The sequence below is a fragment of the Elgaria multicarinata genome, chromosome 6 (assembly GCF_023053635.1).
Source record: "Elgaria multicarinata webbii isolate HBS135686 ecotype San Diego chromosome 6, rElgMul1.1.pri, whole genome shotgun sequence".
Classification (NCBI taxonomy): Eukaryota; Metazoa; Chordata; class Lepidosauria; order Squamata; family Anguidae; genus Elgaria; species Elgaria multicarinata.
Window position 1 is genome coordinate 8,576,589 of NC_086176.1, and position 13,214 is coordinate 8,589,802.

Consider the following 13,214-nt stretch of genomic DNA (forward strand, 5'->3'; position numbering starts at 1 on the left):
ATTTTAGGGTGTCCAACCCCCTTTTTTCAAGCCGTTCTTTTGGTAAACATGGTATGTCTGTATCTTGTGTCACTTTAAAACAGAGCTGCAGCACAATCCTATGTATGTCTACTCAGAAGTAAGCCCCACTGAGATCAATCAAACTTACTCTGAGGTAAACATGCATAGGATGCAGCCTGAAAATGAAGAGAGGATGAAAAAAAGACAGGAGAAAAAGAATTGTAGAAATAGAATAGCAAGGTAACTGTGGGATACTTAACCATATTTAAAGACAATAAGTACAGTAAAATTAGTGCTCCTCTACTTCAGTCCCAATCAAATAATTACAACAGTGCAGTACAGATTACTTGTTAATTAAAAAAATACAGTTTACTTCAGTTTTTGTTTATTTCGTTTGTTTGATGAATGAAAAAAAAGTCCTTTATTACTGTATATTCAATCAATGTTTACCTTAAAAAAAATAATCCCTGGCCGAACCACCTAATGAAATGTGCTGCGCACGCCTATGCGTGGATGTTCTAGATCTATTCTACTTCTTTCTTGTTTCCTCTTCCCTTTCTTTCCTAAACCATTTGCCAACAACAACAGCAAAAACCCCACCCCACCAAGCAGTAAAGGTGTTTTGCATATGGTGATACATTCTCAAGGGAACTATTTCCAAGTTTGCTAAGCAAAGTGAGGGAATGGAAAATGGCCTCCAGGGCTGGGCTTGGAGACTATTAAATTAGGATGAGAAAAGTACCCAGAAACTGAAGGCAAGTTAAAGGTAGTGGAGGAGGGGAATTGGATGGCAAAATTCAAGAGGGAATCACATTTTGCAAGGAAGTGGGGGAAGAATAGAAGTGGCCTAGAGCCCCATGAATCTAGTGGAGGCCGGTGGCCCTGATATCAGTGAGGTGATGAAGCCACTCCAGGTTTCTGCAAAAACCAGTCAGAATTCTAAAGGAGCTATCCAAGGAAAAGGGACGGGGTGGTGTGGCGATACCAGGAAGCATGAGCCGGCGCAGGTGAAAAGGTAAACAAGGTGAAATAGGGCAACAACCCATGCATGTGGCAACAATCCATGCATGTGGAAGTGACCAGTGCTTGACGCGCTAATGAAACGGAGGTGGAAATTGCAGGTGCATACAAGGAAAAAAAGTAGGTGTGATGGAGCTCTAAGAAATACCAAACCAACACAAATGCATGCACACATTTTGGGTACCACTGCACTAGAGGAACAACACCAAAGAAAGGGAAGGGGGAATCCCAAATCTTATAGCTGACACAAAAACTATGCATTTGACAAGCACTAGATATACACAAAATTACAATGAATTTAAATTAAACTAATCAAAAAATCTTCTCATTTGGGAGTAAAAAATCTAAATTACTGGTGATGTAATTTTCATCATTTTCAGTGATGAAAAAGAACAAAGGACCAGATATACTCCATTAAAAATTCACAAGGAGACAAAGTTTTTCACATCACTCAGATTAATGAACTATTTCATATTTTTTTTCAAAGGTCTATATGTTTCAAAAATCTAGATGCCAATGAAATTAAGGGGTTTTGATTTTTTTAAAAAAAGCAGCCAATGTTAAAACAAATTAACACCAGAGCATCCACATTCCCTAAATCAAAATATTACAAAAGAACTTCAGGAGGCTATTAAGAAATTAAAGAACTACAATACTGCAAGCACAGATAGATTTAATGGATGCTCTTACAAAATGTTTAAAGATCAATTGGTTTCCTTTTTACTAATGCTATTAAGAATATTCTGGACAAAAAACACAATCTGGACACTTGGAAAGTTTCCTGGATTTTTAAAATACCCAAACCAGGTAAAAGTTTAGAAGAATTTGATAGTTATAGATCTCTCTCATTACTAAACCAGGATCTCATGCTCTTTATCAGCATATTGGCTTCTCGATTAAACAAATTGGCTCCCACTTAAACAAAACCAGATCTATTTGGGGTCTCTGCCTTTAGGCAGAGAAATAGCAGACCCAATCAACAGACTTCTGGATGTTACACACTTCTGCTCAAAAAATAATAAGAATGTCTCACTGGACACTTCAAATACCTTTGACAAATTTAAATGGGGGTCGGGTGGGGTGGCGTTGTACTTGATCTCAGTGAGGCAGTGGGGTTAGACTCAAAAATAACTAAGTATATAAGTTTAGTATAGATCCCACAGTCTCTATACTAAACCAAGCCCTGATCAGAACAAATGACCTGGTCTCCCAACCTATTCCCATCTGGAGAGGGGAAAAGCAGGGCTGCCCCGTCTCCTCTACTATTCTCCCTTTCAGTAAAAAACATTGGCAAACCTTGTAAGAAAACAGCAAACAATTCATAGTGAATATAAATGGTCAGAAAATGGTCATAAACTTGTTTTGCAGATGGCAGAGCACTTATGCTCACAGATCCTAAGAAGAACCTCCCAAAAATTCTGTCCATAATTTTGAATTTGGGGTAAACGTGAGGATTAACAATAAATTATAAAAACCCAATAGATTGTTTTTTTCATAACCATAATGATACATTATTTTCTTATATCATATCCTCCCAGTTTATCTCACAGACAAATATATTGGTAAACGGCAAAAATTCATAATGATCTATTTACCTGAAAATAAAGCAAGACTTGCTAATAGCGGTTTATATAAGCACAATAAAAATGTGTGGGTGTGGGTGTCTACACATTCCTAATTTGCAATTATGCTTTGATGCATATCAAATTAAACAAATTATGAACAATAAAAAATAAAATAATTCGGATCTGGCTGAAACGAGTGTCTGCCGTTTAGAACAGATACATAGGGGTGAAGGGGAGGGAGGGGGAACTAGCTGCAGCCCTTTCCTCTGTACAGCAATGTCTGCATGGAGAAAGTAGGTCAAAAGGGCGCTTCAGAGCTGTCCCCGATAAGCCCGTTTCTGTGCCACAGTTTATTTATGATAAGGTCAAATTCAAACATTAACAACACTGCAAAGGGATATATAGATTATTAGATCTATTCATTGGTATAACCCCTAAAACAGGCCAGCAAATAGCACATAAACAACAAAGAAGCTGGATCAACATAGAACATGAGATTCGTTTTAGGATTAATTTAAATGGATGATTTGTAGAATGCTCGTGACTGGCCACTCACGGACGTTTCCGGGTCATTTTGACGATGATGTGAGACTTCCGCTCACCCCCTTCTTCCCCTGGTTATTCCAGTTGTTGTTTTTTAAAATTGGATATCCTCATTCTTCTGAAATATCTCGGGATTTCCTGGCATGTGCAGCCAAAGTTGCAGTACAAAACACCCACTAGAGGGAGCTGTCCCATTCAAGTACATGAGCACGGAAATTTTCAGTTACAGACCATGTGGTCACCCCTCTCCTCCCATGTAATTCAGCTCGTTACAATTGCAGAACAGAAGCAGAAAGCAAAATGCCAGTAAGTGAACATGATTTCCCTTTAATCTAGAAAAGCCTTTTATCACAAGTCCAATGGTGAAAGCACAAATAGCAGGCCCTCTGACCTAATTTGAGAAAACTATTAGACAAAATTATTATGCAATAAAGGGACTAGCTTCAAAAAGATGTAGGATATTGCTAGAAATGAGTAATGGTTCCACAAAAGGGCTGAAATATAGAAACCTCAAGATGGAATGCAAGTGTGGTTTAGTGGCTAAAGTGTTGGACTGGGAGTCGGGAGGTCTGGGTTCTAGTCCTCTCTCACATGGAAACCCACTGGATGATTTTGGGCCAGTCACGGACTCTCAGCCGAACCTACCTCACAGGGTTGTTGTGGTGAAGATAAAATGGAGAGGAGGAGGAGGATTATGTACGCTGCCTTGGGTTCCTTGGAGGAAAAAAAGGTGGGATATAAATGTAATAATAATAAATATGGACAAAAGCCCCACTGAAATTAATGTCTTCTAAAATGAGAGAAAATAGTTTAAAAATAATACATAGGTGGGTATTTAAATTATCAGAATGCTGAAGAAACTGTGAAAAAAATGGAACTCAGTTACACATGTGGTGGTCATGTCCAATAATATCTCAGTTCTTTAGCAATACAGAAAGTATAGTTATAGAACTAACTCTTATTGTTCATATGTGAAGGGAATAATTGTTATCTTTTCGGCGCCAGGTCAAGACCTTTCTCTTCTCCCAGGCATTTTTAACAGCATTTTAACAGCATTTAACAACGTTAAGTTTGTTTTTAATGGACCCCACAATTGTTGTTTTTAAATGGATACTGTTGTTTTTATACTGTTTTTTATGTGTGTGTGTGTGTGTGTGTGTGTTTTAAATTGTATACTTTTAATGTTTACTATTTTTAAATGTTGTAAACCGCCCAGAGAGCTTCGGCTGTGGGGCGGTATATAAATGTAATTAAATAAATAAATAAATAAATAAATAATCAAAATTGGCTTTACAAAGAAATACTTATTTTTCCTGGGGAGCAGCATGACTGGAAACTAAAGCAGCTTGAAAAAAAGAACAAGGAATAGCAGCCAACGGAGAAACAGACTTAAGCCTTAATAGAAAAACTAACAAAACAATCAAAGTATCAGGATTGAGCTAAAACTAGGACAATTTCAATGGAATTTGGCATATGTTTATCACATACTCAAACCAAAACAAGGGCAAAGTAGTCTCATGGGACAAATCACAGAACACCATGGAAAGATCTGTGCGCCCACAAATTAACTGAAGGAACAATTAAAGATTTTAACAACAAACTTTACTAAATTCTTGTATGGGTCTTAAAAATTTGAGAGAAAAGATAATAATTGATACTATTACATCCCACAAATGGTCTGATATGAGATGTTGATTGTTTTACTTTATATATATATATATTATTTGTAATGATTTTTTTTAATGAAAACCGATAAAATATTTTTAAAGAAGAAACCAACTAGGCACTTTAAAAGAAAGTGAAAGAAGGAAACTTCTAATTAATGAGACAGTGGCCCTGAAAAAATTGCAAAGCACTTTCCCTGCTGGCACTGAGCAGATTGGTACGGCAACTTAGTTTTAAAATGTGGAACTAAGACAAATTAGGTCTAGGAGGGGGTGGAAATAGACAGGATATCAACACAGAAAACAATGGAATGCAAAGGCTGGCATTTACATTGTCTCGATTGTCTGCAAAAACTGAGTGAATGAATCATAGAATCATAGAATAGCAGAGTTGGAAGGGGCCTACAAGGCCATCGAGTCCAACCCCCTGCTCAGTGCAGGAATCCACCCTAAAGCATCCCTGACAGGTGGTTGTCCAGCTGCCTCTTGAAGGCCTCTAGTGTGGGAGAGCCCACAACCTCCCTAGGTAACTGATTCCATTATCGTACTGCTCTAACAGTCAGGAAGTTTTTCCTGAAGTCCAGCCGGAATCTGGCTTCCTGTAACTTGAAGTGTGGTACCCAGAACTGGATGCAATTATAACTGTTCTCCGCAAAAAGGCAAGTGTGGAAGCAACCAGAACTCCATGGCAAGAAGCAAAGTCTTAGGATAATAGCCAGCATCAAGGAGGCAGAATATTTTCTGTTTTGCTTCAGAGGTTTTGCCATTCACTCCCACAACTCATGCCAAGTCAAGCCAGATTAATCTGCGTGAAAGCATTAGTCATTGCAAACCTAGGAAAATAACACGCTCTTTACACAAATGGCACAATATAAAGAGGAACATATTACAGGTGATCCGAAATGAACGGTGCCCAGTAGATAATACCATATTTTATGACGCAGCTTCCTATCCCATTGTCTGAGCACCCCTGTCCCTCCTGTGCCATTAGTCACAGACGGGCTCTTTCCCTGAGCAGCCCACTTGCCATTGTTTGCTCCAACTCAAGCACTACAAAACTCACTTTTATTCTGCTAGGGCCCCACTCTCTGCCCTGCCTGACAGGGTCCCTTCGTTCTCGGGCTTCGCCCATTGCATCTGAGCGTCAGAAGACAACCATTTCAACCAGGGGTGGCGGGGAGACAACTTGTGTGTGTGTCCCCAAATGTTGTTGGACTGCAATTCCCATCAGCCCTAGCTATCCTAGCCAATAGGGAAGGAAGCTGAGAGTTAAGAAGAGCCACATTGAATCAGACCAAGCAGTTACAGTTCAACTGCTTGAAGATGTTATTATATAAAATAAAAGCCATATTTATATAATTTATTTATTTATTGCATTTCTGTACCACCCAATAGCCGAAGCTCTCTGGGCAGTTCACAATATATAAGTATTACAAATATTAAAGAAATAAACATCCCATTATCTATTCCTGATTTAAATGTATGGGGGCTATGCAAAAGCACACCCTTACTCTCATTTATCTCCTGTGAGGCTAGCCATGACAGGAGCATTCCCTGGTCCACCTTGTCTTCTAGTGGGAAAGGAAAATATTATTTGGATTTGTCTGTAGACCCTTAGAACTTTTCTACATGAGACCTTTATTGTGCGTTCATGATTCCTTCTCACTCATGGTAGTTTGTGGGTCCTTTACAAGCTACCATCCTCCTCCTGGGCTTCTCCAGTGCTTTGCAGCCATTATCACAGGGTTATTTTTTCCTAATGAGGAAAGTCTGGCATTATTTAGAAATGGCGCAATGAAAGTCTCCTGTAATTGTGCAATTCTGCTATATCACAGCGCCATCTAATGGTTGTATAATGAAACCTAGAGAAAGGCAGAGAAAGAACCCCACCAGAAAAAAAGCACTTGTAAAGGAGCCAATCTTAATCCCTCAAAGAATCTGGAAGCAGAAGCCTCGGTAAAGGTCTGGGATAAAAGCCTCCTGTAGAAATGCTCTTAGGGCCCTGCTAGACCTACCTGATAATCCGGTGGGGAGTCGGGGCGAGGCCGCGCTGCAGCTAGCGCGCGCCATCGCCCCTAGCTAGACGTAACACGCGACGGGGTAAGGGAAAGCCCCGTCGCGTCCTCCAGTTTTTTTTTATTTTAAAGGGCCATGTGCGCAGGAGCACACCAATGGAAAAGTAAGTAGTTTTTATAAAAAATAAAGGGTTCCCCACTCCCCCTGCCCCTGATTTCCCCCCCACAATGTCTGATGCCGCCCCCTGCCCGCTCACTCACCCGTCCTCCCCCCGCTCGCCATGCCCGTCCCCGTTCTTCTTCCCCCCGTCCGCCATGCCTGTCCCCGCTCGCCATGCCCGTCCCCGTTCTTCTTCCCCCCGTCCGCCATGCCTGTCCCCGCTCGCCATGCCTGTCCCCGTTCTTCTTCCACCCCATCCGACATGTCTGATGCTCCCCTTCCCGCTCGCCAGCCCACTCGCCATGCCCACCCGATCACCCGCCTGCCATGTCCGATGCCACCTCCGTGCCCCCCCTCTGTGATCTCCCCACCATGTCTCCACTCTTTCCCCCGGCCCCCATCTTCCCCCCCCCGTGATTCCCCCCCCCCGGCCCGATGAGCACAGTGCTCCTATGGAATGCTGTGCCCAGTGTGCGGCTTCTCCCGGCTACTCGAGAGTAAGCGAGCAGCCGGGAAAAGCCACAGAAGTTGCTAGACCTTCCGCAGCCCCGGCCTCAGCCCGGGGCTGCGGAAAAGCCGGGCCATAAGCGGATCCGGTTATCCCGCGTCAAGGGAGGACTTAGCCCGGCCTGACCCTGGGATCCCCTGTGCGTCATCTGGATGCACAGCAGGGAGCCCGGGCCTCACACCGGGCTAACTCCTCGTCTAGCAATGGCCTTAAACTAGGGCCTTAGCTAGACCTAAGGTTTATCCCGGGGTCATCCCTGCCTGCTCGCGGGATATCCTGTGTGTCATTTACATGACCAGGGATGACCCCAGGACGATCCCGGGATAAACCTTAGGTCTAGCTAAATCCTTTGAGTGTTTTTACCTTCAAAGATGTCACAAATAGCACTGTCTCCTGTTTTTGCCATGTTTGAAAAGAAAAACTCTTATTTTATGCATGCTTTCATGTTTAGCAGTTACTAGCAGTGGAAAATTATTTCCCCCACCCCTCATGTCTGCTCATAGCAATACTGTCTCTGTGGTATAGCTTGGAACTTCCTGAAAACTGAACGTTTTATTTGAATGTTGTGTGGCACCAGCAAATGGCTGGGTTTTTAAAGGAAGTGCTTTATGGTTTTGCTTTTCCTGGAAGGGAATCCCGCAGAACTTCGCTCATGGCAGTGCAATATGAAAACAATACTTTTGGTTATGAGAAGGCAGAAAAAGTATAAAGTCTACTCCAGTAGTTACTTACACCAGTTTTAAAATTTCTTCACTGGCTGCCGATTAGTTTCTGGGTGAAGTACAAAGTGTTGGTTATCACCTTTAGAGCTCTAGTCTACATGGTTTGGGTCCAGGCTACCTGCGGGATCGCCTTCTCCTGTACAATCCGCCCCGCACACTCAGGTCCTCTGGGAAGAATCTACTTCAGTCAGCAAAAACTAGATTAACAACGGTTACTCAGAGGACCTTCTCTTCTGCTGCTCCCAGACTGTGGAATGGCCTGCCGGAGGAAATTCGTCAACTTGACAGTCTTTTAGAATTTAAAAAAGCAATAAAGTCTGATCTATTCTGGCAGGCCTATCCAGTGAAATTTTAGAAGGTTTTTAGGATGTTTTAAAGATGTTTTAAGGATGTTTTAATCATGTATGGTATGTTTTTAATCAGTTTTTAATGTGTATTTTATATCATGTTTTTATACAGTTTGTTTTATACTTTGAACGGTTTTAGTTTTGTGAACCGCCCAGGGAGCTTTGGCTGTTGGGGCGGTATAAAAAGGCAATAAATAAGATAAATAAAATAAAATACAGGAGAGGGTAGATATGCAGTTAGATAAGGCAAAGGGCCCAAGTTTCACAGTGGCAGAGAGAGAGAGAGAAAGCACAGGGCCAGGGATAATAGGAAGGAAAGCATGACCACTGCTGAAGCTAAGAAGACTTGGGCCAGATCTACACCAGGCAGGATATAACACTTTGAAAGCGGTTTGAAAATGGTGTTCATTAAAGGAAAAACCTACGGTTTACAAAACAACGTTAAGGCTCTACAGCTTTCAACCAAGCACCAAAAAGCAGGGAAATTGGGAGTGAAGGCTCACAAGCCTTAATGCCACTTCCTCTCTAAGGAGGCAGAAAGTGCCAGTGAAATTCTCATTCTCCCAAAGCAGATAAACCATGGGCATGGCTAGATGGGGCGATATCCTGGGGATCGTCCTGGGATTGTCTCTGTGCACAGGGCGGAATGATTCCTCCTTTTCCCTGGGATATCGCCCTACCCATGAATTTTGATTTTTCTGCAGTCTCGGGATGATCCTGAGACTGTGGAATGTGCGGCCCGCCGTCACAGGGGGTGGGGGAGGGGGGCACGAGGTTTTGGTGGTTTTATTTTTAACTTACAATTTCAGTGGAGCGCTTGTGCACTCCTTCTCCTTTAAGAAAAATAAATCCAAAATGGCAGCCACGATGTTGTGCACCACGTATAGATGAGGGCAATGATCTCGTGGTCATAAAATTGCGAGATAGTCACCTTCCACCCCTCTCATCTAGCCATGCCCCATGAGGACAGGATGGAGAATAGAATATGCAGAGGTGACTGTGGGGTTGTGGAAAACTGATGACAAACAACTTAGGGCCACCTACTCCTTTTTTGTTTTTTGTTTAGAGCAGCCCTTCCCCAACCTGGTGCCCTCCAAAGGTATTGGACTACAACTCCCATCATTGTAAGTCAGTATTTCCCATAGTTAGGAATGCTCAGATTTGTAATCTCAAACATCTGGAGGGCAGCAGTTTAAGATATGCAATGTGATATGCAGAGGTGACAGTGGGGTTGTGGAAAACGTAAAAGAAAAGAGAAGTAGGTGGTCCTACGTGTTCATCATCAGTTTCCCACAACTGCACAGTCAACTCTGCATATCCTATTCTCCATCCTGGAGCCTGTCTTGACGAGGGATTTTCCCCAGGGTGGATTCGGAGTGGTGGGAGGTCATCTCTATGACGCAGCCACCACCCCGAAGCCATCCAGGGGCAAACCTCCTAAACTCCACTCCAAAAAAAATTACTTACCCGGACTTTTTTGGACACGGAGGCAGGCCACAGCTGATGGCAACCGCTGATTGGTCGCCATCAACTGGAGGAGGGCCAGTTTGGGCGCTGCGCAACCCTCTCTTCCTCCCCCTCTGGCTGTCCTGTTCCTTCCCACTTCACTTTCATTTTTATCTGTAGATGCGATCTTCGCATCTATAGATAAAAAACTAAAAACAGTGTGTGTGGAAGGAAAGGGGCAGCAAGAGGGAGGTCAGAGGGAGGAGAGCCAGTTCGCGTCCCTCTCTTCCTTCCCCTCTGGCTGCCCTGTTTCTCTCCCCCACCCCACCCCATTTTTTAAAAAATCTCTAGATGTGAAGGATTGCATCTATAGATAAAAAAATAAACAGGTGGGGGGGGAGAGGAACCAGGTAGCTGATTGGTCACCATCAGCTGGAGGAGGGCAGGTTCGGGCACCATGCATCCCTCTCTTCCTCCCCCTCTGGTTGCCCTGTTCCTTCCCTTTTAAATTTTTTTTAATCTGTAGTTGTGATCCTTCGCATCTATAGATTAAAAAAATGGGACTGGGAAGGAAAGGGACAGCGAGAGGGAGGTCAGAGGGAGGAGAACAGGTTTGCGTCTCTGTCTTCCTCCCCGTCTGGCTGCCCGGTTCCTCCCCCCTCCCTGGTACTCGGTGGTGGCAACTCCGCAGATGCAGATGCCAGGAAGGAGCGTGGGTGCAGTAGCCTGAGGCCTCCCAGTGTCAACGCACTGCTGTCAAGACGGGGCCCTGTCCTCATGGTTTATCTGCTTTGGGAGAATGAGAATTTCACTTGCACTTTCAGTCTCCTTAGGGAGGATGTGGCATTAAGGCTTGTGAGCCTTTACTCCCAATTTCCCTGCTTTTTGGTGCTTGGTTGAAAGCTGTAGAGCCTTAACATTGTTAAGGCTCTACAGCTCATGGCTCAAGATAAAAAAAAAAAAACCCAAGGGGATTTTTTTTAAAAGAACAACTATTCTATCAAATATAAGATAAAACAAAGAGGAAATAATCAAAATTATTTCATGAGGAGAGGAGAGTAAAAGGCAAGATGACTTTTTAGCTAAATGACAGAACTGAACTCATGTCGGATTAAACCCATCAGCATCCAAGGATGATAGCCAGTCTTTTGGTCATAGCACCACACACCGTGTCGTTTCTTTCCCCACCTTGGCATCAATGGGCATTTTCATGAGTGTCTGGAATGTGCATTATTAATGCAGACTGGAAAGTGGGATGGAGTTACTTTAAAATCAAATGAATGTTCTGGTCAGTACTGGTTTTTCATTTGCTAGGGAGATGCAGTATATTAAACTCTCATTTACGGTCTTCACCCACCGCCATGGAGCTAATGGACTGGGAGAGATTCAGATGGAGAGAAACTGTGGGAGGAAAGGCATGAACACCCCCACACCCATGTTCAAACTAGCATAAAGGAAGAGGAGAGAAACCCTAATCATAACTATTCCATGTAATGTCCTCTTCATGACAAGTAGTTGTAGCATCTGAGTACTTGCTGCATTTGCTCAATAGTTAGGGAAAGTACTTTTTTCTTACACGTTGCTTCACATTTGTCTTTCTACAGCAAGGGTTGTCCAAGGAAAATGGAGGGATCATCCCTGCCTGCTCCTGGGATCCCGTGTGTGGCATTTGGATGCACAGGGACGATCCTGGGATATAGGGTTGGTGTAGACATGCTGTAAGAGAACTTTAAGATATTTGTTTTATCCCCATGGGGTATCCAAACACAGGCTCTCCCCACGTGCATTCTGAGGGGGTGTAGCCCCCTTCCGGAAGAATTGAATCCGCTCTGTAAGTCATGTATGGTTTGTCACGCTCTGGCCACAACACACAAGCCACAACTACCTCCCACACGCTCGTATTTATCTGCTATCAGGAGCAAGATTTTCCTAGCCACATACTTGGGCAATGGTGATATCACTCTTCTGGACTCCTTGAATCACTCCAACAAATTGCTTCAAAAATATTTCTGTTCAAACTCAGGACAGGGCTTGTGTTTGAGAGGTACGTGGCGAGGCGACACAGTGATCACTCATTAACAAAAGCTCCCTCTTCTGATGAAGTACAGAAACAACCATAAATCCCAGAATAGTCATTATCATCTGCTTAACAGTATCGCTCTTGAACTAAATCCTGTTATATATGGGTACACCTCTACTTTTGTATGAGTAGTTTAGCTCTTGTTTACACGAAGAACTAATTTTTGTGAACCGCCCAGAGAACTTCGGCTATTGGGCGGTATAGAAATGAAATGAAATGAAATGAAATAAATAAATAAATAACATTTTGAATTGTAATCCCTTGCAAGGATTACGACTCACCACTGCTTATTATCACTTTCATCTGTTTAACGGTATCACTCATGAATTCATTCATTCTTGTACCTGTATTTGTGCCATTGTAAATACTAAGAGTCATGGTGAATTGTAATTACTTGCAAGATATACTTCTACCCATTTAAGCCAGTTACTTGTTGTGTATACTTCATTTTTTAAAAATATATTTCAACCATATTCCCATTTTTGTCATATTGAGGGTCCACTGATTTGTTTGGTGCTGGCCACGGCAGAACCATAAAAAAAGCATATATGCATTCTTCATAACTGATGAATTATTGACTGTTTGTCATGAGACACCTGTAGCTCAAACCCTGAAAAAAACCTCAAATCTACAGGAATTAAACATTGCAACGGTACAAGCGGTGCTAAACTTGGCCACCAGAGGGAGCAGACACACCACTTCCAGTTTCTACTGGTGGTCTCATTCATGGAATTTTATCCCTATGTGGGGGGTGTGTGGGGGGGGGTGTCCAGAGACTGGATTCATTTGTAACTCTTCCTTGTTTTCCTATCACTTCTTGTGTCTTTTCACACACACACCCCACAAAACCCACAGCAAAGTCGGAATAGCTCCACAATATCTTTGACTGATAGTGGTATGAACCATCTAGTAGCATCCTAGGAGGGCACCAAATATGATGAGCACACCCAAAGGTTCCCAGAGAAACTCACAGAATATGTAACAGAAAAGGGAATAATTCAGAAAAGGAACAGATTTGAAGGATATAGGTTCTCAGATAGCCACTGAAGGAATTGGAGGCAGGAATTCAGCTTCATATACATAGCAAAACATCAGTGTAACATTCCTAAAAACATTAATAATTACAATAGTGATACTGTTAATA